The sequence below is a fragment of the Aquarana catesbeiana genome, linkage group LG10 (assembly GCF_042186555.1).
Source record: "Aquarana catesbeiana isolate 2022-GZ linkage group LG10, ASM4218655v1, whole genome shotgun sequence".
Classification (NCBI taxonomy): Eukaryota; Metazoa; Chordata; class Amphibia; order Anura; family Ranidae; genus Aquarana; species Aquarana catesbeiana.
The window spans coordinates 218,609,937-218,634,167 of record NC_133333.1 but is presented as its reverse complement, the minus strand read 5'-3'; positions in this window follow the sequence as shown (position 1 = coordinate 218,634,167).

Sequence of the window (24,231 nt, the reverse complement as noted above, 5' to 3'; positions counted from 1 at the left end):
TCATGGTTTCTGACATCATCCTCCCTGCCTTCCTGGCAAACTATTACGAGAGTGAGAGAGAGAGAGAGCTGTACATGATGTCATAAGCCTAGGCTAATGACCAGACAAGAAACAGGAATTGGGCTGTATAAGGTCATTACTGGCAGAAAAAAGTTAAAACAACAAGGGCAGAAGACTTAATAGATGGAAAGAGGGAAAAAATGACTGATGTTCCGCTTTAAGTTCAGCTTTAATGGCCCACGTTCTGTACTACGTAAAGTGGAACTCTAACATAGAAGAAGATAGGCGACTGTTGCATGGCATACTTGTACAACTTTGCCATGCAAGAGCCGCCGAGCCTCATCCATGCTAGAGTTCCACGCTAGGTCTGCCCTCCTCTGGTGCTGACAAGTCAGTGATCCCAATCGCTGCTCCCCAGTCCCCGCCTCTGCCATCTTCTTCTTTGCTTCCTCTTTTCTCTTCAGCCATTGGACAATTACTGATGACTGCACATACACACTGGAATTACATCATCCCGGCACCTGGCTCCAATCTCTGAGTTTTACAGATCTCGGAACGGCCAGGAATAAAAAAAAAATTGCTAGGAGAAAAAGGAGAACGTATTTTGGCAGAAAAGACATGCACAGTCTACCTTCTAAAAATTATTTTTACAGTTCCACTTTACCTGCCAAATGTGTATATTGCACTGAACTTTTCATCCAACCTTTAGATTGCTGCACTGGTTATTAACCCTAACAGTTAGTTTAAAGAATTGGTGAAATAGCACCACAGGGTTCAAAGTCTCACACAGGTGGCAAGGGGGTGGTAAAATTAGGCAGTTAAACTGTGGTTTTATCACCCCCATGCCCTTCCCCACAAAAAAACAGCAGAGTGCCCGTCCAGGGTTGTACCCATGCAATAATTAAGCAACATATCGCAAGTGAATGGGGCAGCACTGCAACCGCCCTGCAACTGTGTGCAATGAATGCCATTACGGTGCGATAGGTCATTTTAAAGGTAGGTAACATTTTATAGGTTCACCAAATTATGGGGGCAAGGGGGTGATATATCCCTGAAAAGTGATCCTGTGCTGTACGTTTGAACAAGCCCTAAGGCCTCATTCACTCTAGTGCGATTTCTCCTGCGTCTGCTCTCAGGATGTGCAACAATGTAAATCACAATATTCTCTATGGTGCCTTTCACATCAATGCAACATAGTGCAGTGGGACTTTTGAACAGGTGCAGGTGCTTCTTTTGATGCATTTTTGGCCATATAGACATCAATAGGAATGGAGAGAAAGCACATACAAAACACATACATGCGTTTTTAGTGCGTTTATGGTAGAGTTTTGTGTATAAATTCCAATTGCCTTTTCAACAAATAAAAAATTGCATAAAGCATGAAAAGACATAAAGTGTGTTGAAGAGCGCATTATTACACAGCAGAATTAGTGTGAACGTAGGCTTATTATATTCAAATGTAATAAGCCTATATACATTTTGTACTTGATGATATTAGAGGTGTACGGGGATGTGTTCTAATACTTAAACATTTTGCACTTGTAGTTATCTTTCTCCACCATCTCAGGAAGTTTAGAGGTGTAAGAAAGACACTCACATATTCAAGGATAAGCCAAACATTTCTCCATCTGACCTTAGGCCTGATTAACACCTATGCATTTTTAGTGCTTTTTGCATTTTGCAGATTTGCACTACAGTTCATTTAACATGGTTTCCTATGGAACGTGTTCTGTAGTGCAAATCTGCAAAATGCAAAAAGCACTAAAAATGTACTACGTGGTTTTTCAGCTCTTTAGCGCCACCCTTTGGGCTCCTTCTGCTAATTTCGTGTTAGTAGAAGTTTGGTGAGTGTTGATTCGTGCTTTTCATTTAGCGCTTTTCATTTTGCGTTTTTCATTTCGTGCTTTTCAGTTCGTTTCTAAATCGCCGTTAGTCAACCAGACATGTTGTGGAATCGGAGGAGATAACGTGTTATTTATTATTGGCCTTGGAGTTATTGCTTTGACATTATTTTTCTGGTTGAATAATGATTTGATTTGGTATATTTTCTATATTTTTGGATGCATAAAATGTACTTTTTGGTTAAGTTCTATTGGCAGATAGCATGTCTAATTTTATTTGGTTTCTTTTTTAATGCACAATAAAAAAATTGTGTAGAAAAATACTTGGCTATGTGTTTTATTTCAAATGACAGTTTGGGAGTAGGCAGTTACATTAAAAAAAAAATACAATGTAAAATTACAAGGGACACATCATAGTTGTATCTTTGATCTTAAAAACTACGGGATAATGGTGCTGTGGTAACTTGCCCAAATAAAAACATAAAAAGCATAATAATATTATGCTTGATATCACTAGAAAAAAAAAGCCTTTGAAGATTAGTTTGCAATAACTCCATCAGTATCACCAGCAAAGCAGCTACATTATTATCCCATTAAAGAAGAAGAGAATTGTGCGCTGCATTTGGAGATTTCATAATTTGCCACATCACAAACGTTAATTCTCCATTACGAACGCTAGTTTACAAGACCGACCGCTTCTGGCTCATCCTTGCTTCCGAGCATGCGTGATTGTACTTTGGACTTTTGTCCAAGGGACTTGTGTACACACGATCGGAAAATCCGACAACAAACATTTGTTGGTCGAAAATTTGGAAACCTGTTAGCCAACATTTGTTGGCAGAAAGTCCGACAATTGTCTGATGGAGCATACACACGGTCGGATTTTCCGCCAACAGCCTGACATCAAACAATTCCCGTCGGAAAATCCGAGCGTGTGTACGGGGCTTTTTAGAGCTATACAGTTGAGGACATGACAGTCCTTCTTCCACCCTCCGACAACCCCGGACTAAAAAAACAACAGCTCCACCACCAGGCAAAACACAAACACTCAACACACCAAAATGATTAAAGAAAAGCAAATGCTTGCCTAATAAAATACAACAAAAACAAATACAGATTGTCAGAATATCCCCTGTGGCTCTGGGTAATTACAAGGGAAATAAAAATGACAAAGAACAAGATTCCAAAAATAGCACAGAGGATATTTGTGGAATGCAGATACGAAATACTAGCAAATGAACAAAAACATTTTATCACGTAAAACAAGCATTTAGGACATTTACAAATTCACCTGGTCAAAACCATGAAAAGACCTATTACAACATCATTATTGTGTAACATATATCAGTCTACTTTTTCAAGGATGCACATGCATTTCAAGCGATAAAAGATAGACTCATATAATAGAAAACAGTGGTCATATTTGAAGCGGAGTTCCACCCAAAAGAGGAACTTCCACTTATCTGATTCCTCCCCCCCTCTTTTGCCACGTTTGTCACCTTTCGGGGGGAGTGGATACCTGTCTTTGGCAGGTACCCTGTCCCCACTTCTGGGAGACCAGGCCGCGGAGAAGTAGGTCAGCAGCTCGGTCCCCGCCTCCTCCTCCCTCCTCCCTCCCCTTCTTCTGGGCCAGTGAGAGTGCAGCGCGTTTCGCGCGTGCGCAGTAGGTATCCGGCTGTGAAGCCAAAAGGCTACACTGCTGGGTTCCCTTTACCAGCAATGGCGGTGACAGCACCCTACAGCTGATTCCAAGACAGGTAAGTGTCCTAATGTTAAAAGTCAGCAGCTACAGTTAAAGGGGCGGGCGGAACTCCTCGTAAAAGGCATAGGTCTCAAAATCAGGACTGTCCCAACACAGAGGGATCTTCTTATGCAATCAAATCAGGTTGTAGTTTTGCCAACCTTAGTATTTTTTTTTTTTTTGTATTATATATTGTCCTACATTTAGGACACAATCTATCTGGGTAAAACCTAAACCAGACCAAAGATTCCCAACGGAGAACAGTTTGGGAAGGGCAGAGAAGTTCCTGACTTATCTGGGGGATCTGGCTCTGGTCAGGTGTGTAGAGATTAATTTCGTCGACTAATATACCGGTATTTTCGTCAACTAAATTAATACTATTTTAGTTGACGTCTAAAAACACAACTAAAATACAACTAAAATTAAAACAATTCAGATGACTAAAATATGACTAAAACTAAAATGGCATTTTAGTCAAACGACTATGACTAAAACTAAATCAAAATTTGACATGAAAATGAACACTGCACTACCTCATAAGAATATGTAGGGGGCATATAAAAAATATTAGGAAAAAAGTGTTCTCTTATTCTCTTTCCTAATATTTAATGTTGGTAATATATTCAGGTAATATGTGCAATGGCATTACAGCCAATAGAGTTTACTTTTTTTTTTTTCTCCAAGTTGCACTTCTATCTGTACTTTCATAAAAAAATATTTGTGTTTGTTTATGAAACTTGGTTTTATAAAGATGTTATATATTACAACGGTTAAATTTGTGTCTGTAGTGCATGCTCAAACCTTACTACCATAAATAATAACATGTTATTCGATTTTTAATCCAGATGTATATAAAGAGTTTGGTAATTCTAGAGAAATGCTTATATAATTACATTACAATTTAACTAAACCCATTCAATTTTAGGCGAATAAAATACGACTAAAACAATTCAGAGGACTGAAATACGACTAAAACTAAAATTACATTTTAGTCAAAAGTCTAACTAAAGCTAAATCAAAATTTGACGTAAAAATTAAGAAGATTCAAGAAAGGTATAAATGAGGGGTTTTGACATCTACTAGAGAACAATGACGGTAAGACATCTGTCCTTTGAAAACACCATAACTTGCAACAAAATTCACTTGCAACTTGGTGGAAGAGGTTTAGCTCAGTTGGCACCTTCAATGCTTTTCTAATTGTGTGCAATGATTGGATCTTCTGACAATTTATTTAAACTGTGTCCCGGAGGCACTATTCCTCCCACTCATAGGAGACATTATTCTGCCAACTGACATCAACAATGGAGCACCACTTCTCCCAATGACACCAACAATGGGGCACTATTACTCTAAAGACACCAATGATGGGGCGATATTCCTCCAAATGATACCAATGATGGGGCACTATTCCTCCCAGTGATAAGTGGGGCACTATTCCTCCCAATAATACAAACAATGGGGCACTATTCCTCCCAATGATACCAACAGTAGGGCACTATTTCTCCAAATGACACCAACGATGGGGCACCACTCCTCCCAAAACTTCAAACAATGGGGCACTATTCCTCCCACTCATAGGAGACACTATTCTGACAACTGACATCAACAATGGGGCACCACTTCTCCCAATGACACCAACATTGGGGCAATATTCCTCCCAATAATACCAACAATGGGGCACTATTCCTCCCAATGATACCAACAGTAGGGCACTATTTCTCCAAATGACACCAATGATGGGGCACCATTCCTCCCAATACTTCAAACAATGGAGAACTATTCCCCCCAATGATACCAACAATGGGGCACACTTCCTCCCAATGATACCAACAATGGGACACTATTCCTCCCAGCGATACCAACAATGGGACACTATTCCTCCCAGCGATACCAACAATGGGACACACTTCCTCCCAATGATACCAACAATGGGGCACACTTCCTCCCAATGATACCAACAATGGGACACTATTCCTCCCAACGATACCAACAATGGGGCACACTTCCTCCCAATGATACTAACAATGGGGCACACTTCCTCCCAATGATACTAACAATGGGGCACACTTCCTCCCAATGATACCAACAATGGAGCACTATTCCTCGCAATGACACCAACGGTGGGGCACCATTTCTCCCAACTAAACTAATGATGGGGCACTAATTCTCCCAATGATATCAACGATAAGGCACTATTCCTCCCAATGGTACCAACAATGGGGCACTATTCCTCCACCTAATACCAAATGTGGCGATGTTTACTCCCACTGATGCCAGGAAAATTTCCACTCCCGCTGGCCACAGTCCTGCCCCTCTAAAGCTTGAAGGACAATAAACTGGCCCTTTGTTTCGAAAGTTTGGAGACCCCTGGTCTAAAGCAATAAAATCTAGTTGTAGATTGTCCAACCGTAGTATTATTTATTTGAATTCTATAATGTTGTAAATTCAGCAGCACAGACACATTTTCTTGTGTGTAAAACCTAAACCAGACAAATGTTCCCCAACAGAGAGCAGTTTGGGAATGGCAGAGGAGTTCCTGGCTAATCTGATGAGAAGGCCCGGCTGGGGTCAGGTGCAGGGAGGAGAATCAGGAGAGGTATAAATCAGGGGTAAAGGTTAATTGTTACAGGAGCTATAAACTGTTACAGTAGCTATAAATCTCTTCCTTGTATTCCCCCAAGGTAACAAAACACAGGCTGGACTGGACTTTAATTATTGATAGAAAGTAACATTCCAGGAATAGTGCACATTTTCCAGATGTGTAAAGTGCACCAATCACGGCTTCCATAATAAGTAACCTGAAATAGAGCTTTTACCTTGTGAATCAAAACGCACCACCTCCATATCTCGAGTCACTCAAAAACAAGGGTAGTCGTGGCAACAGCATAAAAAAAAACATTCCCTCTAAAACTGCATAGTAACGTTTCACACCAATAATCATTCTTTAACCACTTCAGCCCCGGTAGGATTTACCCCCTTCCTGACCAGGCCATTTTTTGCGTTACGGCACTGCGTCGCTTTCACTGACAATTGCGCGGTCGTGCGATGCTGTACCCAAACAAAATTGACGTCCTTTTTTTTCCCACAAACAGAGCTTTCCTTTGGTGGTATTTGATCACCTTTGCGGCTTTTATTTTTTTCTGCTATAAACAAAAAAAAAAGAGCGACAATTTTGAAAAAACAAACAATTTTTTTTTTTCTGCTATAAACCATTTCGAAAAAAAAAAAATGTAAAACGTAAAATGTATTCATCAGTTTAGGCCGATATGTATACTGCTACATATTTTTGGTTATAGCGTCTACAAAATAGGGGATAGCTTTATGGCATTTTTATGATTTTTTTTTTTTTGTTACTACTAGTAATGGTGGCGATCAGGGATTTTGTAGCGGGACTGCGACATTGCGGCGGACAGATCAGACACCTAACTGACAATTTTGACACTTTTTTGGGAACCAGTGACATTAATACAGTAATCAGTGCTAAAAATATGCACGGTTATTGTACTAATGACACTGGCAGGGAAGGGGTTAACATCAGGGGCGATCAAGGGGTTAAATGTGTTCCCTGCAGGTGTGTTCTAACTGTACGAGGGACTGTGTGACCGGGGAAACACACAGATCCATTTTCCTGCTTAGCAGGAAGACAGGATCTGTGTGATCTCCCCTGTCAGAACAGAGATCTGTCTTGTTTACAGAGGCAGATCCCCGTTCTGTCACTGCGGGAAACAATCACGGGTGGCCGCCAGCCACCCGCGATCAACTGATCGGCTCCCCCGCTGGCCAATGGGAGCGCACGCGCCGCCCACAAAAGCGAGTTCACGAGCCGACATACAGCTACGGTAATTTGCGGGATTGTGCCAAGTGCCAACCAGCCGCAGTATAATGACGGCGGCTGATCGGCAAGCTGTTAAAGCAAGAAGTATCAAGCACATATACTTTATATACACACCAAGCCGATCAACGTGAAATCACAAAAAAACCTTTACCACAAACCAACCTCATTTACAGGAAGCTGATATTCTTAATGCAATGCTAGGGGTTGTTGAAATATAGCAGTTTTAAGCCTAAGCTTCATTAAAAAAAAATTTAAATCATCACAAGGGATTGTGCCTACATTCAATGAGAAGTATTCCTTGTGATATAAAAAAAGATTAAACTTACACCTCATTCATGCTAAATATGGCTTTGAAATCCCACTACTTCAGCACAATTTGAAAGCCGCTGGTCCATGCGATTTCATGTGCGGCTTTTGGACATCTGTGCGGCGTCATGCACAGAGGCCTATGCAAGTCGCACATGAATGATAGTGCAGGAACCTTTTTCAAATCCGTGCAAGTCACACCGATTTGATCAGTTCCATAGGTGCAAATAGGGTGCCACTTATGCGATTTTAAACTGTCAAATCACATGACAAGTCGCGCCGGTGTCAACGGTGGGCTGAAGCTATAAACAGAAAAAAAAGGTTATACACCACAGGGGGTATTTAACAACAGAAGTTTAGCAAAGTTGAAAATATTTAATTCTCTTTAATATGGTTACGTTTACTCAGCAGGGTCAACCTGTGGCTCTCCAGCTGTTGCGGAACTACCCATGAGGCATTGCAAGGCTGACAGTTACGAGCATGACCCCCAAATGCAGAGGCATTATGGGACTTGTAGTTCCACAACAGCTGGAGGGCCACAGGTTGAGCACCCATGGGCCCGCCCTAAACAGTGTTGAGGGTAACAAATATTTTATGTAATTTATGTGAAATGGATTCATGGGGAAGAGAAGAAATATTCATTTATGACAATTCCCAGCAAACAGAGGGAGTCTGTGAAGGGAGACGGGTGAATGGTGGCAAGAAGGGAGAAGATTGATAAATGAGAATGAAGGAGGAAAATGATAGAGGAGAAAAAGGGGGAGAATAATAGATGAGAAGGAGAGAAGAGACTGATGGAAGAAAAGAAAACAGGAGAATGATGGAAAAGAATGAGTAAGGAGAATGATGGATGAGAAGGAGAATGATAAATGAGAACAACATAAGAAAGTGATGGAGGAGAATGGAGAATGATGGAGGAGAAGGATGGAGAAGAATGAAAGATTAGAATGAAGGAGGAGGGTGGAGAATGATGTAGGGGAAGGAGAGAGGAGGAGGATGTAGGAGACCGAGAGAAAAGAGCGATGGAGGAGAAGGAGGGAGGAGAATCATAAATAAAATTAATGGGGGAGAAGAAGGAAGGAGGATTAGGAGAGAGAGGAAGGAAGGAGGGAGGGGAAAGATAGAGGTGAACGAGGGAATAGAATAACAGATGAAAAGAAGGGATGAAAATGATGGCAGAAACAGAGATAAGAGAAGGATGAAGAAGTAGATATGAAGAAGAAGGAGAATTAAGAAGAAGGGAAAAAGGAGTTATATAAAGAAAAGAGGTGAGTGATAATGGAGGAGGGAGAATGATGGATGAGAAGGAGGGAGGACAGTAATGGAGGAAAAGGAAGGAAGAGAAGAATGAAAGTAAATGATGGAGAAGAGTGATAGTAGAGAAGGAGGAAGGAGAATGATGAATGAGAAGGAAGGAGAAGAATGATAGATGAGAAGGAGGGAGGAGAATGATGGATGAGAAGGGAGAAGAATGATGGATGAGAAGGAGGGAGGAGAATGATGAATGAGGAGTAGGGAGGAGGATGATGGATGAGAAGAAGGGAGAAGAATGATGGATGAGAAGGAGGGAGGAGAATGATGGATGAGGAGGGAGGAGAATGATGGATGAGAAGGAGGTAGGAGAATCATGGATGAGAAGAAGGGAGGAGAATGAGGGATGTGGAGGGAGGAGAATGATGGATGAGAAGGAGGTAGGAGAGTGATGGATGAGAATGATGGATGAGAGGGTGGTAGGAGAATGATGAATGAGGAGGAGGAGGATGGGTGAGAAGGAGGTAGGAGAATGATGGATGAGGAGTAGGGAGGAGGATGATGGATGAGAAGGAGGGAGGAGAATGATGGATGAGAAGGAGGGAGGAGAATGATGGATGAGAAGGAGGGAGGAGAATGATGGATGAGAAGGAGGGAGGAGAATGATGGATGAGAAGGAGGGAAGAGAATGATGGATGAGAAGGAGGGAGGAGAATGATGGATGAGAAGGAGGGAGGAGAATGATGGATGAGAAGGAGGGAGGAGAATGATGGATGAGAAGGAGGGAGAAGGTTGATGGATAAGAAGGAGGTAGGAGAAAGATGCATGAGAGGGATTCAGGAGAGTGATGGACGGAAGTTGGTAAGAGAGTGATAGATGAGAAGGTGGGAAGAGAGTGATAGATGTAGGGGGGTGAAAATGATGGATTAGAAGGAGGAAAGAGAAGGAAGGAAAGTGATGATGGATGTGAAGGAAAGGGGAGAATGAATGGAAGAAGGTAGGAGAAGGAGGCATGAGAAGGGGGAGGAGAGTGATGGATAAGAGTGATGGGAGGGAGGAAGGAAAATGATAAATGATAAAAAGGGTGGAAAGCGATGGGTTAGAAGGAGGGGGGAAGGGTGCATGAGAAGGGGGAAGAGAAGGGAGGATAGTGATGGATAGGAATGAAAGAGGAGAAGGAGGTAGGAGGAGAAGGGAAGAAAGTGATAGCGGAGATGGAGCAGAATGATGGATGGGGAGGGAACAGAATGATGGATGGGTAGGAGGGAGGAAAGTTATAAAGGAGATATATGGAGGACAATGATGGATGGGGAGGAGGGAGGAGAATGATGGATGTGAACGATGTAGAAGGATGCATGAGAAGGAGTGAGTAGACTGATAGAAGAGATGTATGTAGGAGAATGGTGGATAGGGTGGAATCAGGAGAAGGATGAAAAGGAAGGAAGGAGGAGAAGGATGGAGAAGTTGGGGGATGGGAAGAATGGAGAAAGAGGGAGTAAAGTATAGAGAAGAAGGATGCATGAGAATAAGGGAGGAAAAGGACAATGAAGAAGAAGGATGGAGAATGACAAATGAGAAGGATGAAGGAAAAGAATAAAGAAAATTAAGGAAAATAATGGCAGGGAGTGAGAAGAATTTGTAAAATCAAGCCAAATATGTACAAGTCATAAGGCTAATTTAGGTAAACATGTGAATGACAAGTGAGGATCAGGAATAAATGAAGTTAGAAGGATAACTGGGGGAAATGTGGCCAATGCATGAAGGATATATGAGATATGACAGAGAGTTGCAGAGCATTTGAAAAGGACAACTGACCAAGTTTTGGAGGACAACTGAGAAGAACCTCTGACAAGATACCAAAATTCAAGAGAGGATGAGGTAATAAATAAAAAAGTGACAGATAACAAGTGAAGGAGATAGGTCTCATTTCTCCAGACATCAAATACTACAACAGAACATCAGTTTCCACAACAATCACAGATAAAAGGAGTGAAAGGAAAGGGGTGAATGTACGATATGTTACACATTCACACAGGACTAATCAGTCTATGTTTGACTTTCTACCATATTTGTTTTAGAATATACAGTATATATTTACTTAATGATGAAATCACATTGTATTTCCACCTATATATCCTAAGAAGATGGATCATGTCCAACCTTCTACAGGTAGAAGAGTGCTGCTACCTTTGTACTGTGGTGGGGTAATACTAGATAGAGAAGCTCCACCCTCCTAATCACACAGCACAAACATGCCAGTCATTCCAGGAATATTATGTAGCTTGGAAACAGGTTTTAAGAAAAATAATAGTTATGTCAGAAATGGCCTAACACCATATTCTTCGTCTTCTGCTGCCTCAGCATGATAAGAATCTCTTCCTGTACTGAGTGCACACACAGATAAACCAGCCTGAAGCAAATTGTAGGATCACAGGGGAATTAGATAGAGGAAGGAGTAGAGTCCTCCGGCAGTGCTGAGTATTTCAGGAGAGGAGAATTAGAAGAAGGAGCCGAGTCCTTCAGTAGTGCAGAGAATTTAAGGAGAGGAGAGTTCGAGAAAGGAGTAGAGTCCTTCGGCAGTGCAGAGTATTTCAAAAGAGAATTAGAAGAAGGAGCCGAGTCCTCCAGCAATGCATAGTATTTCAGGAGAGAAGTAGTAAGTAGTAAGAAGTAGTTGAGCCATCCAGCAGTGCAGAGTATTTCAGGAGAGGAGAGTTATGCCGAGTACACCCGAACTGACTTTCCATCAGAGTAGACTCTGACGGTCTGTTCGACGGAGTTCTGCCGAAACTGACTTTCCTACACACGATCACACCAAAGTCTGAATGTTTAGAACATGATGACGTACGATGGGACTAGAAAAAGGAAGCTCAATAGCCAGTAGACAATAGCTGCCCTTGCGTCGTTTTTCGTCCGTCGGATTAGCATACAGACGAACGGTTTTCTCGATAGGGATTGAGTACGTCGGAAAGATTTGAAACTTGTTCTATTTCTAGGTCCGTCAGAATTTTCGAAAGAAAAGGTCAGATGAAGCCCCCACACAATCGGAATATCCGATGGAATGATTACGTCGGACCTTTTCAGCCGGAAAGTCTGGTCGTGTGTATGCGGCATTAGATAGAGGAGCAGGGTGTAGTATGGAACACAGTGTAGTATAAAGCAGGGTGTAGTATGGAGCAGGGTGTAGTATGAAGCACGGTGTAGTATGAAGCAGGGTGTAGTATGGAGCAGGGTGTAGTATGAAGCACGGTGTAGTATGAAGCACGGTGTAGTATGAAGGACGGTGTAGTATGAAGCACAATGTAGTATGAAGCACAGTGTAGTATGAAGGACGGTGTAGTATGAAGGACGATGTAGTATGAAGCACAGTGTAGTATGAAGCACGGTGTAGTATGAAGGACGATGTAGTATGAAGCACAGTGTAGTATGAAGCACGGTGTAGTATGAAGCACGGTGTAGTATGAAGCACGGTGTAGTATGAAGCACGGTGTAGTATAAAGCACGGTGTAATATGAAGCACATTGTAGTATGAAGCACAATGTAGTATGAAGCACAATGTAGTATGAAGCACAATGTAGTATGAAGCACGGTGTAGTATGAAGCACGGTGTACTATGAAGCACGGTGTAGTATGAAGGACGATGTAGTATGTAGGACAGTGTAGTATGAAGGACGATGTAGTATGAAGCACGGTGTAGTATGTAGGACGGTGTAGTATGAAGGACGATGTAGTATGAAGCACGGTGTAGTATGAAGCACGGTGTAGTATGTAGGACGGTGTAGTATGTAGGATGGTGTAGTATGAAGCACGGTGTAGTATGAAGCACGGTGTAGTATGAAGCACTGTGTAGTATGAAGCACAGTGTAGTATGAAGCACGTGTAGTAATGAAGCACGGTGTAGTATGAAGCACGGTGTAGTATGTAAGACGGTGTAGTATGAAGGACGATGTAGTATGAAGCATAGTGTAGTATGAAGCACGGTGTAGTATGAAGCACGATGTAGTATGTAGGACGGTGTAGTATGAAGGACGATGTAGTATGAAGCACGGTGTAGTATGAAGCACAGTGTAGTATGAAGCACGGTGTAGTATGAAGCACGGTGTCGTATGTAGGATGCTGTAGTATGAAGCACAGTGTAGTATGTAGGACGGTGTAGTATGTAGGATGGTGTAGTATGAAGCACAGTGTAGTATGAAGCACGGTGTAGTATGTAGGACGGTGTAGTATGAAGGACGATGTAGTATGAAGCACAGTGTAGTATGAAGCACAGTGTAGTATGAAGCACTGTGTAGTATGTAGGACGGTGTAGTATGTAGGATGGTGTAGTATGAAGCATGGTGTAGTATGAAGCACTGTGTAATATGAAGCACAGTGTAGTATGAAGCACGTGTAGTAATGAAGCACGGTGTAGTATGAAGCACGGTGTAGTATGTAAGACGGTGTAGTATGAAGGACGATGTAGTATGAAGCATAGTGTAGTATGAAGCATGGTGTAGTATGAAGCACGATGTAGTATGTAGGACGGTGTAGTATGAAGGACGATGTAGTATGAAGCACGGTGTAGTATGAAGCACAGTGTAGTATGAAGCACAGTGTAGTATGAAGCACAGTGTAGTATGTAGGATGCTGTAGTATGAAGCACAGTGTAGTATGAAGCACAGTATAGTATGAAGCACAGTGTAGTGTGAAGCACAGTGTAGTGTGAAGCACAGTGTAGTGTGAAGCACGGTGTAGTATGAAGCACAGTGTAGTATGAAGCACAGTGTAGTATGAAGCACAGTGTAGTATGTAGGATGCTGTAGTATGAAGCACAGTGTAGTATGAAGCACAGTGTAGTATGAAGCACAGTGTAGTGTGAAGCACAGTGTAGTGTGAAGCACAGTGTAGTATGAAGCACGGTGTAGTATGAAGCACGGTGTCGTATGTAGGATGCTGTAGAATGAAGCACAGTGTAGTATGAAGCACGGTGTAGTATGTAAGACGGTGTAGTATGAAGGACGATGTAGTATGAAGCATAGTGTAGTACGAAGCACGGTGTATTATGAAGCACGATGTAGTATGTAGGATGGTGTAGTATGTAGGACGGTGTAGTATGAAGGACGATGTAGTATGAAGCACGGTGTAGTGTGAAGCACGGTGTAGTGTGAAGCACGGTGTAGTGTGAAGCACGGTGTAGTATGAAGCACAGTGTAGTATGAAGCACGGTGTAGTATGTAGGATGCTGTAGTATGAAGCACAGTGTAGTGTGAAGCACAGTGTAGTGTGAAGCACTGTGTAGTGTGAAGCACAGTATAGTGTGAAGCACTGTGTAGTGTGAAGCACAGTGTAGTGTGAAGCACTGTGTAGTGTGAAGCACGGTGTAGTATGAAGCACGGTGTCGTATGTAGGATGCTGTAGTATGAAGCACAGTGTAGTGTGAAGCACAGTGTAGTGTGAAGCACTGTGTAGTGTGAAGCACAGTGTAGTATGAAGCACGGTGTAGTATGAAGCACGGTGTCGTATGTAGGATGCTGTAGTATGAAGCACAGTGTAGTATGAAGCACAGTGTAGTATGAAGCACGGTGTAGTATGAAGCACAGTGTAGTATGTAGGACGGTGTAGTATGAAGCACAGTGTAGTATGAAGCACGGTGTGGTATGAAGCACGGTGTAGTATGTAGGATGGTGTAGTATGAAGCACAGTGTAGTATGAAGCACGGTGTAGTATGTAGGATGGTGTAGTATGAAGCACAGTGTAGTATGAAGCACGGTGTAGTATGAAGCACGGTGTAGTATGAAGCACGGTGTAGTATGTAGGATGGTGTAGTATGAAGCACGGTGTAGTATGTAGGATGGTGTAGTATGAAGGATGATGTAGTATGAAGCACGGTGTAGTTTGAAGCATGGTGTAGTGTGAAGCACAGTGTAGTATGCAGGATGGTGTAGTATGAAGGACGGTGTAGTATGAAGCACGGTGTAGTATGAAGCACAGTGTAGTATGCAGGATGGTGAGGTGTAGTATGAAGCATGGTGTAGTATGAAGCACGGTGTAGTATGTAGGATGCTGTAGTATGAAGCACAGTGTAGTATGAAGCACAGTGTAGTATGAAGCACGGTGTAGTATGAAGCACAGTGTAGTATGTAGGACGGTGTAGTATGAAGCACAGTGTAGTATGAAGCACGGTGTGGTATGAAGCACGGTGTAGTATGTAGGATGGTGTAGTATGAAGCACAGTGTAGTATGAAGCACGGTGTAGTATGTAGGATGGTGTAGTATGAAGCACAGTGTAGTATGAAGCACGGTGTAGTATGTAGGATGGTGTAGTATGAAGCACAGTGTAGTATGAAGCACGGTGTAGTATGAAGCACGGTGTAGTATGAAGCACGGTGTAGTATGAAGCACGGTGTAGTATGTAGGATGGTGTAGTATGAAGCATGGTGTAGTATGAAGGATGATGTAGTATGAAGCACGGTGTAGTTTGAAGCATGGTGTAGTGTGAAGCACGGTGTAGTGTGAAGCACAGTGTAGTATGCAGGATGGTGTAGTATGAAGGACGGTGTAGTATGAAGCACGGTGTAGTATGTAGGATGGTGTAGTATGAAGCACAGTGTAGTATGAAGCACGGTGTAGTATGTAGGATGGTGTAGTATGAAGCACGGTGTAGTATGTAGGATGGTGTAGTATGAAGCACGGTGTAGTATGTAGGATGGTGTAGTATGAAGGATGATGTAGTATGAAGCACGGTGTAGTTTGAAGCATGGTGTAGTGTGAAGCACGGTGTAGTGTGAAGCACAGTGTAGTATGTAGGACGGTGAAGTATGAAGGACGATGTAGTATGAAGCACAGTGTAGTATGCAGGATGGTGAGGTGTAGTATGAAGCACGGTGTAGTATGAAGCACGGTGTAGTATGAAGGACGATGTAGTATGAAGGACGGTGTAGTATGAAGCACGGTGTAGTATGAAGGACGATGTAGTATGAAGGACGGTGTAGTATGAAGCACGGTGTAGTATGAAGCACGGTGTAGTATGCAGGATGGTGTAGTATGAAGCACGGTGTAGTATGAAGCACGGTGTAGTATGAAGCATGGTGTAGTATGTAGGACGGTGTAGTTTGAATGACGATGTAGTATGAAGCACGGTGTAGTATGCAGGATGGTGTAGTTTGAAGGACGATGTAGTATGAAGCACGGTGTAGTATGCAGGATGGTGTAGTTTGAAGGACGATGTAGTATGCAGGACGGTGTAGTTTGAAGGACGATGTAGTATCCAGCACACTGAAGAGCAGAATGAGGGTCAGTTTATTTTTCTTAGCTCTGACATGACAGATCACTGTTGCTCATCAGACTTTGTGTTTGGAATGATCTGTGATAATAGAGAACAGACGTGTACAGACTGTCCAGTCATCATGGTGAAGATGTCATATTTCATAGCATGTTGTGTTCATGAAAGGAAAATGAAATCATAAGGTTCACTCAGGAAAACAACTGGAATGGATTTTCAGAGACCAGCTAATAGCAATAATTAGAAGAGGAGAACAAATTCCGTGTTTTGCTGTATAATTACCAAAATAATAAAAAACCTTACAGCCAGTCATATAATGAGGGGCTACTTATCTAAAATGGAACTAATAACAATATGTAGAGAAGGAATTCAAGGAAAGGCGCTGGAAGTCCAGCATACTTGGCATGGAAGTGACACTGTTGTAGGCGGCTAAGCAGATAACATGCCAGCAAGGTGATCAGAAGCACGCAAGCTTATATGTCATAGCATGGTGCAAATGATCTGTGACAAACAGTTCAAAAATATATATTTACAGCACTTAGAACAAGTAAAAATGATTTTTGGATGGTTTCTACTGGTTACTGCGCACTCATGAAAGCCAAGTGTCCAAAATTTGCCAGAACTGTCTCACATCTTGGCCTTCACTCCCAATGATGTCCTGGGATCATAGCATCAACCTTAATTGAGTTACTGCACATGCGTGTAGGTGGGTACAGTATGGTGTTGTGGCAACATTAAGCGACACAGGCACCTAGTTCCCGGGATGAACTGCGCATGCACTGTACATAGGGTGACCACATTTCCAAACTGCCATTCAGGGACACCCCTCCCCCCTCTCTCTTCCCAAAAAAATACGATTTCAGAACCCTTTGCCGACGATGGAATCTGTCACTCATTTCCCTCCTGCTTGGCTATCTCTATCATAGAACGCTAGGAGGAAGTGATGTCACTTTAGAACAGCGGTCCCCAGCCTTTTTTGCATGGGGGACCAGTTTCGTGGAAGGGGGGGGGGGGTGAATGGTTGATGTTGGCACTTAAATCATCCCAACATCATGCTTGATATGGTGTCAGGATGATCAAATCACATTGTTTCTATTATTACATTGTAATATATAATGAAATAGTTCAACTCGCCATAATGCAGAATCAGTGGGAACTCTAAGCTTGTCACTTGCCACCAGATACAGCATGCCACTGTCGCCTGCCCCCAGATGCAGCCTGTCACTTGCCACCGTCGTCTGCTGCCAGATGCAGCGTGTCACTTGCCATCCGATGCAGTTTGTTGTTTGCCGCCGGTAGCCTGCCACCGGATGCAGTGTCACTTGCCACCTATACCTATAGCCTGCCACCAGATGTAGTGTGCCACTTGCCACCTATAGCTTTGCCACCAGATGCAGTGTGCCACTTGCCACCCACAACCTGCCACCAGATGCAGTGTGCCACTTGCCACCCACAGCCCGTCACCAGATGCGGTGTCACTTGCCAGCCAATAGTGAGGGTGTATAGTGAAGGGGGTAGGGTTCTGTGGAGGGTTGCAGGGTACTATGGGTTGGGGACAGGGTTCTGTAGAGGGGTGCAGGGTACCATGGATTGGGGGCAGGGTTCTGTGGAGGGGTGCAGAGTACTATGGGTTGAGGGCAGGGTCCTGTAGAGGGGTGCTGTGTACTATGGGTTGGGGCAGGGTTCTGTGGAGGGGTACAGGGTACTATGGGTTGGGGGCAGGGTTCTGTAGAGGGGTGCTGTGTACTATGGGTTGGGGGCAGGGTTCTGTGGAGGGGTACAGGGTACTATGGGTTGGGGGCAGGGTTCTGTTGTGGGGTGCAAGATACTATGGGTTGGTGGCAGGATTCTGTGGAGGGGTGCAGGGTACTATGCTTTGGGGGCAGGGTTCTGTAGAGGGGTGCAGGGTACTATGGGTTGGGGGCAGGGTTCTGTAGAGGGGTGCAGGGTACTATGGGTTGGGGGCAGGGTTCTGTAGAGGGGTGCAGGGTACTATGGGTTGGGGGCAGGGTTCTGTAGAGGGGTGCAGGGTACTGTGGGTTAGGGGCAGGGTTCTGTAGAGGGGTGCAGGGTACTATGGGTTGGGGACAGGGTTCTGTGGAGGGGTGTAGGATACTATGGGTTGCGGCAGGGTTTTGTAGAGGGGTGCAGTGGGGCAGGGTTCTGTAGAGGGGTGCAGGGTACTATGGGTAGGGGCAGGGTTCTGTGGAAGGGTGCAGGGTACTATGGGTAGGGGGCAGGGTTCTGTGGAGGGGTGAGAGAGAAGGAAAAAAGGGGCACACCAGCCATGTGCATTATGTTTTTGTAAAAATATTTAATGAATAAAATGATAAAAGAAAATTACTCACTTTTGTAGAAAAAGGCACAATGTAAAAATACACCGACTAGCAGCATGAGGTCTAGGATGAGCGAAACCTTCCAAAAGGTCGTGGAGGAACGCACAAGCATTTCTACCAGCTGACGCGTTTCGAAGGGACCGTCCCTTCTCCCTCAGAGCAAAGTAGTCAAGCTCTGCTGAATGAGGTCCTTACCAAGTATCACTTTCTCTATAGTAGACATGCACTGACCCCACATTTCTACCATATTCCTAAGGTGCATAAGAGCGAGGTTGATCCTCCGGGTAGACCTATCATTGCAGGCATTGATAGTGTCTCAAGTAATGTGGGATGCTATATTGATAATTTTCTACAGGGAATAGTGACTAATCTCCCATCCTTCGTTAGGGACTCTAGCCATATGCTAGAAATTTTGTCCCATTACATATGGCAGCCTAGGTATAGATGTCTTTCCCTAGATGTAGCCTCGCTCTATACATCAATTGATCACATCTATGGCCTAAGGGCAGTCAATCATTTTCTGTCCAAAGAAGGTGTACTCAATTCTGCGCAGGCTAGATTGGTGCTTGACTGTGTTGAATACTCTCTCACGCATAACCACTTCTCTTTTCTTGGAGAGCACTATTTGCAGATCAAGGGCAGGGCTATGGAGGCCAGGATCGCCCCCAGCTATGCCAACATCTTTATGGGTTATTGGGAGGAACTGTCCATTTGGAATAATAACCCTTTTGGGGCGAACCTGGTCCTCTTTTCCAGATATATTGATGACATTCTCATCATTTGGGATGGAACCGATCAGGAATTGCATCTCTTTCTTGAGCACTGCAGAGACAATCCCTTTGGGATCAAGTTCACCCATGTCATCAGTAGTGATAGCCTTGTTTTTCTAGATCTCGAGCTCAGGAGTGACCCTGATGGCAACATCCTCTCCAAAACACACTTTAAACCCAGTAGTGGTAACTCCTTTCTGCATGCTGACAGCAATCACCATCCTAGATGGATTAGAAACGTCCCTTATGGACAGTTCTGCCTTCTAAGGCGCACTTGCACTAAGAAAAGTGACTACCTGGAACAGAGTAAGACCCTCCAGAATAAATTTCTAAATAAGGGCTATGATTCCACCTTAATCGAGACCGCCTTTAATAAATATGCCCACTTGTATGATGAGCCTCCCTACATGATCCACAATCCGCCTCCACTACCAATCAGGACACTATACAAACCCGTTTTTCCACTCAATACACCAACAAAGCTTTTGAAATACAAAGCATTCTACGGAAGAATTGGAGTATTCTTAAGCATGATCCAGTGCTAAGCAAGCATCTTCCGGATGGACCCAATATAGTTTACAGAAAACCACGAGATTTAAGAAGCCTCATAGCTCCCAGTATGGTGAGGAAGCCCTTGAGTAGGTCCACCAATGCATGGTCAACCAATTTTGACCAGAAAGGTAGCTACAAATGTAGTGTCAGGAATTGTGACACATGTCAATACATGTGGCACAGAAAAAAGACAGTTACTGGCAAGGATGGCAGGGTCCACCGTCTTAGGCAGTTTATCAACTATGGGATGGACCACGTGGTGTATGGCATTATTTGTCCGTGTGGGCGCCTTTACGTTGGTCTTACTTCTCGTCCCATGAGAGTGGGTATTGGCAAACATAAATGTGACATCACCAACACGAGTCAAATATCCGGTTCCTCTGCATTTTCAGGAAGCCCACCATGGAGATCCATCAGGCATGAGTGTGTTTGGGCTTGAGTCCATTGGGGGTGGTCTCGATAGGGGTAGAAGACACCAAAGGCTTTGCAAACGCCAAGCCTATTGGATCTTCACCCTCAGAAGCATGACTCCCAGGGGACTGAATGAGGATCCTGAGGTTCATAAAATCACTTAACTCTGCAGAGCCCATCAGTGGTTTTTTATTTTATTTTCTCCTTCCCCCACCTTCCTCCTTCCTTTGCCCCTCTCCTCTTCTATCTTTGCCATTCCCTTCTATATAGGTTGGCACTGTTTTATGCGTTCTTATTTGTATGTTTTTAAAATGTCCTTTAGTTTACTAGTTCATCATGTATTTTCATTCAAAATATTTTTTACTTCCTACTACACTATATTGTCACTGATACCATTCATTAAATTTTCTGTATATATAAAATATGTGTATCCTTTTGTTTTTGACAATTTTTGTCTATTCCACAACCATATGTTGTACACAGTAACTGGGGAGGGATTTCCTTATTTTAATTTACTGCATGTCTCCCTCGCCTTCTTTTGGTATATTTGTACGCCTAGCATTTTGTATTTATCAGCTATTGTTACTTTAGTTACTGTGTTCGTCTCCTTCAGCACCATCCCTGTTTAGTGTATTTCAGTCTGGGTTGTCCCTATATATATTCTCCCCACACGACGACCCTTGGTCGGTTCGTGGCGTGACAGCGGTGTGGGTGCATATGTGACGTAGAGATTTGCATGCGTGGTGTGCACCTCATGCCCCGCAGTATGTAGGCTAGCATTTAGGTGGCAACCAATATTATTAATACAATTATATTCATCATTTTTTCATTATCATCAACTATTCATTTTTTATTAATTATCCTCACATGTGTTATTTATCACCACTTTTATACTACTATTTACTACTTCACAATGGCCTATTTCGGTCCCTCTGTAGGGGCCATATGGTCCTTTGTTCCGTTTGAGCTGCTGCCTGATTGACGTCGGATGGCTCTAACGAGCAGCTGGCCCTGAACTCCTTTGTATTCTGCCCCCAGCAATATGGCGCCGAGCAGTCCTTCGCCGCCCACGTCATCGATGGGAGACTAACGACGCGGAGGAAGTGATGTGTATCCCACCTCTTCCTCTTGCCTGGAGCGCAAACGCACCGGCGTGCGTTCCAGGACGGGATTACCCAGAAATGATTGGCGCATTACATTTTTGAGGGTGAGGCTTTTTACATGTACGGGACCTCTGAGAAGCTATGAAAGGTACACGTTCTACTTTGACACGATCGTCTGTTTGTAATGGGAGGTCCCTCTGTATACTAGGTTCATGCAGCTCATGTCATCTTTGCAATCCATATGCACAGCATGCCATGACCTAATACCAAGGGCTAGGTATGCTCTCATTACGGACAGCTCTCTATTGGCATTATTTATCTATTTGTTTTACAGCTACTAATTTATTGATTTCTAGTCATTTATTGGTCTACTTTTTTGCCCATGTGGTCGGGGGGCATGGGAGGGAGGGAGCTTTAGGGGGGAGGGGCCCCAGGCACCCTCCCTGATCCACTGATAGTGCCTTTCAGGCATATATATACAGGGACTGCTGAAGGTGCGTTCACTACTTAGCTTTGAGGAAGAAGGGACGGTCCCTCGAAATGCGTCAGTTGGTAGTAATGCTTGTGCGTTCACGACCTTTGGAAGGTTTCGCTCATCCTAGACCGTATGCTGCTAGTCTGTGTATTTTTACATTGTGCCTTTTTCTACAACCGCTTGTGAATAATTTCTTTTTATCATTTTATTCATTAAATAGTTTTACAAAAAGATAATGCATATGGCTGGTTCTCATTCTCTCTCGTTGTCTATTAGGATTCCCCATCCTTGAGGGCAGCAAGGCCTGTGTCGTTGTACTACCTGGCTGGTCATCCACTTGTGCGCATGAGTCATTTCTTTTTTCGCCCCCCGATTACCTACCTGAGCTCCTTCTCTCTCCAGCAATGTCCACGATCCCCTCAGCCATCCAGTACATTCCTCCTGATTAGCTGAGACAGAGCAGCAGCGCTATTGGCTCCCGCGGTTGTCAAAGTCAGTCAGCCAATTAGGGGAGAGGGGGGGGGGGCCAGGTCAGGGCTCCGCATCTGAATGGATACACGGAGCTCTGACTCGAATTGGGTGACAACCTGTATCAAGCTGCTGGCTGAGGGTCACTCAAATGAGGGAGGGGCAGCAAAGAGGGACCCGAGAAGAGGAGGATCTGGGCTGCTCTGTGCAAAACCAACTGCACATAGGAGGTAAGTATAACATGTTTGTTATTTATTTATTTTTTTTAAAGGGAGGCTTTACAAGGCTTTACAATCACTTTAACCTTTTCCTACACACTTGTTTTTGTTTCCCCCTTTTTTTCTCTCTACTTATGTTTAAAATTCAATTTTTGTTGGGTGGGGCTCCAGGGGGGTCCCAAGGTAAATTGGGCATAAGAGAACAGCCTGTTAAACTAAAGGACTTTTAAATCTAAACTTACTGTTATTATTTGTTACAATGTTATTTGGTAGATCTGTATCATAAATAGCCCAAAAAAATTACAACCAACTCTATGGATTCAACGACCCCCCTATCCCCAAAGTAATGTCAAAGATTATATTCAGAAGATTAGGGGCCGGGCGCATGGATTACAGTGGTGGAGCTCCTGCGCCCTGCATGAGGGGCTGCCACTGGCCCAGACTTCACAGCTGTGCCTCACAATCACTGATAGAGACACAGTGGGGATTATTTACGAAAGGCAAATCCACTTTGCACTACAAGTGCACTGCAAGTGCAGTCGCTGCATCCCCGCAATCCTCTTAGGTTTATTGCACAGGAGGGAATGGCACCCCATTGTACATGCACAGTGCACTACCATATGTTGTGGTTACTTGAGTTTACTGTGCATTACTGCAATGCAGGTAGTGTGAACGCGCCCTAATGATCTCCAATTTACTAAAACTAAAATGCTGTGATCGCAGATAAACATAAGATAAAAAGATTAATGTGACTAAGATTTCCACAACTGCTTCATAACCAGCAAAGTGCCGGAGTGTCATGGAAAGACCCCTGCTGAGTGTGTGTATAAATACACCGCTGGACCCAGAGGCCTGGCCCGGTGATCTGTGTGTTCACATAATAAACATATGTAAGCGTTACATGGGTGTGCCCGATGACAAACGTACAGATGTTTCCTATGCATGGAAAAAGTAATGTGAATCCAGGACTGAACAGACGAGGCAGATCTGTGTCCACCCAGAGATCGGCACACTCACCGCTCTCTGTACGTTCGCTGGGTCTCATATATGATGTCATCTGAGAGGGGATTGTGTTCTCCATAGCTTAGGGGTTCCTATAGGAGACATAGATAATTACCTTTGCATTGATTAGTACTAACATATTGCACAGCATTGTATAATCACTGAACCAAAAGAGCTTACACGTTAATGTCCCACCACAGTTACACACACTATTATTAATAGTATACATTTATATGGCTCTGACATATTCCACAGTGCTGTACAGAGAACACTGAGCCAGTCACATCAGTCTCTGCACCAGAAGAGCTTACACTTCAATGTCCCACCAGAGTCACACACTATTATTATTATATATTTACAGTGCGTTAAAAAAGTATTCATACCCCTTGAAATTTTCCACATTTTGTCATGTTACAACCAAAAACGTAAATGTATTTTATTGGGATTTTATGTAATAGACCAACACAAAGAGGCACATAATTGTGAAGTGGAAGGAAAATAGAAAAATAAGAAAATAAGAAAAATAGAAAATAAATAGTTTTCAAAATATTATATAAATAAATATCTTTAATTATCACTAGAGGGATCAGATCGACAGCAGGAGGAATTAGTTCCTCATGCCTATATATAGATCTCTATTTGTCACTAGAGGGATCACCAG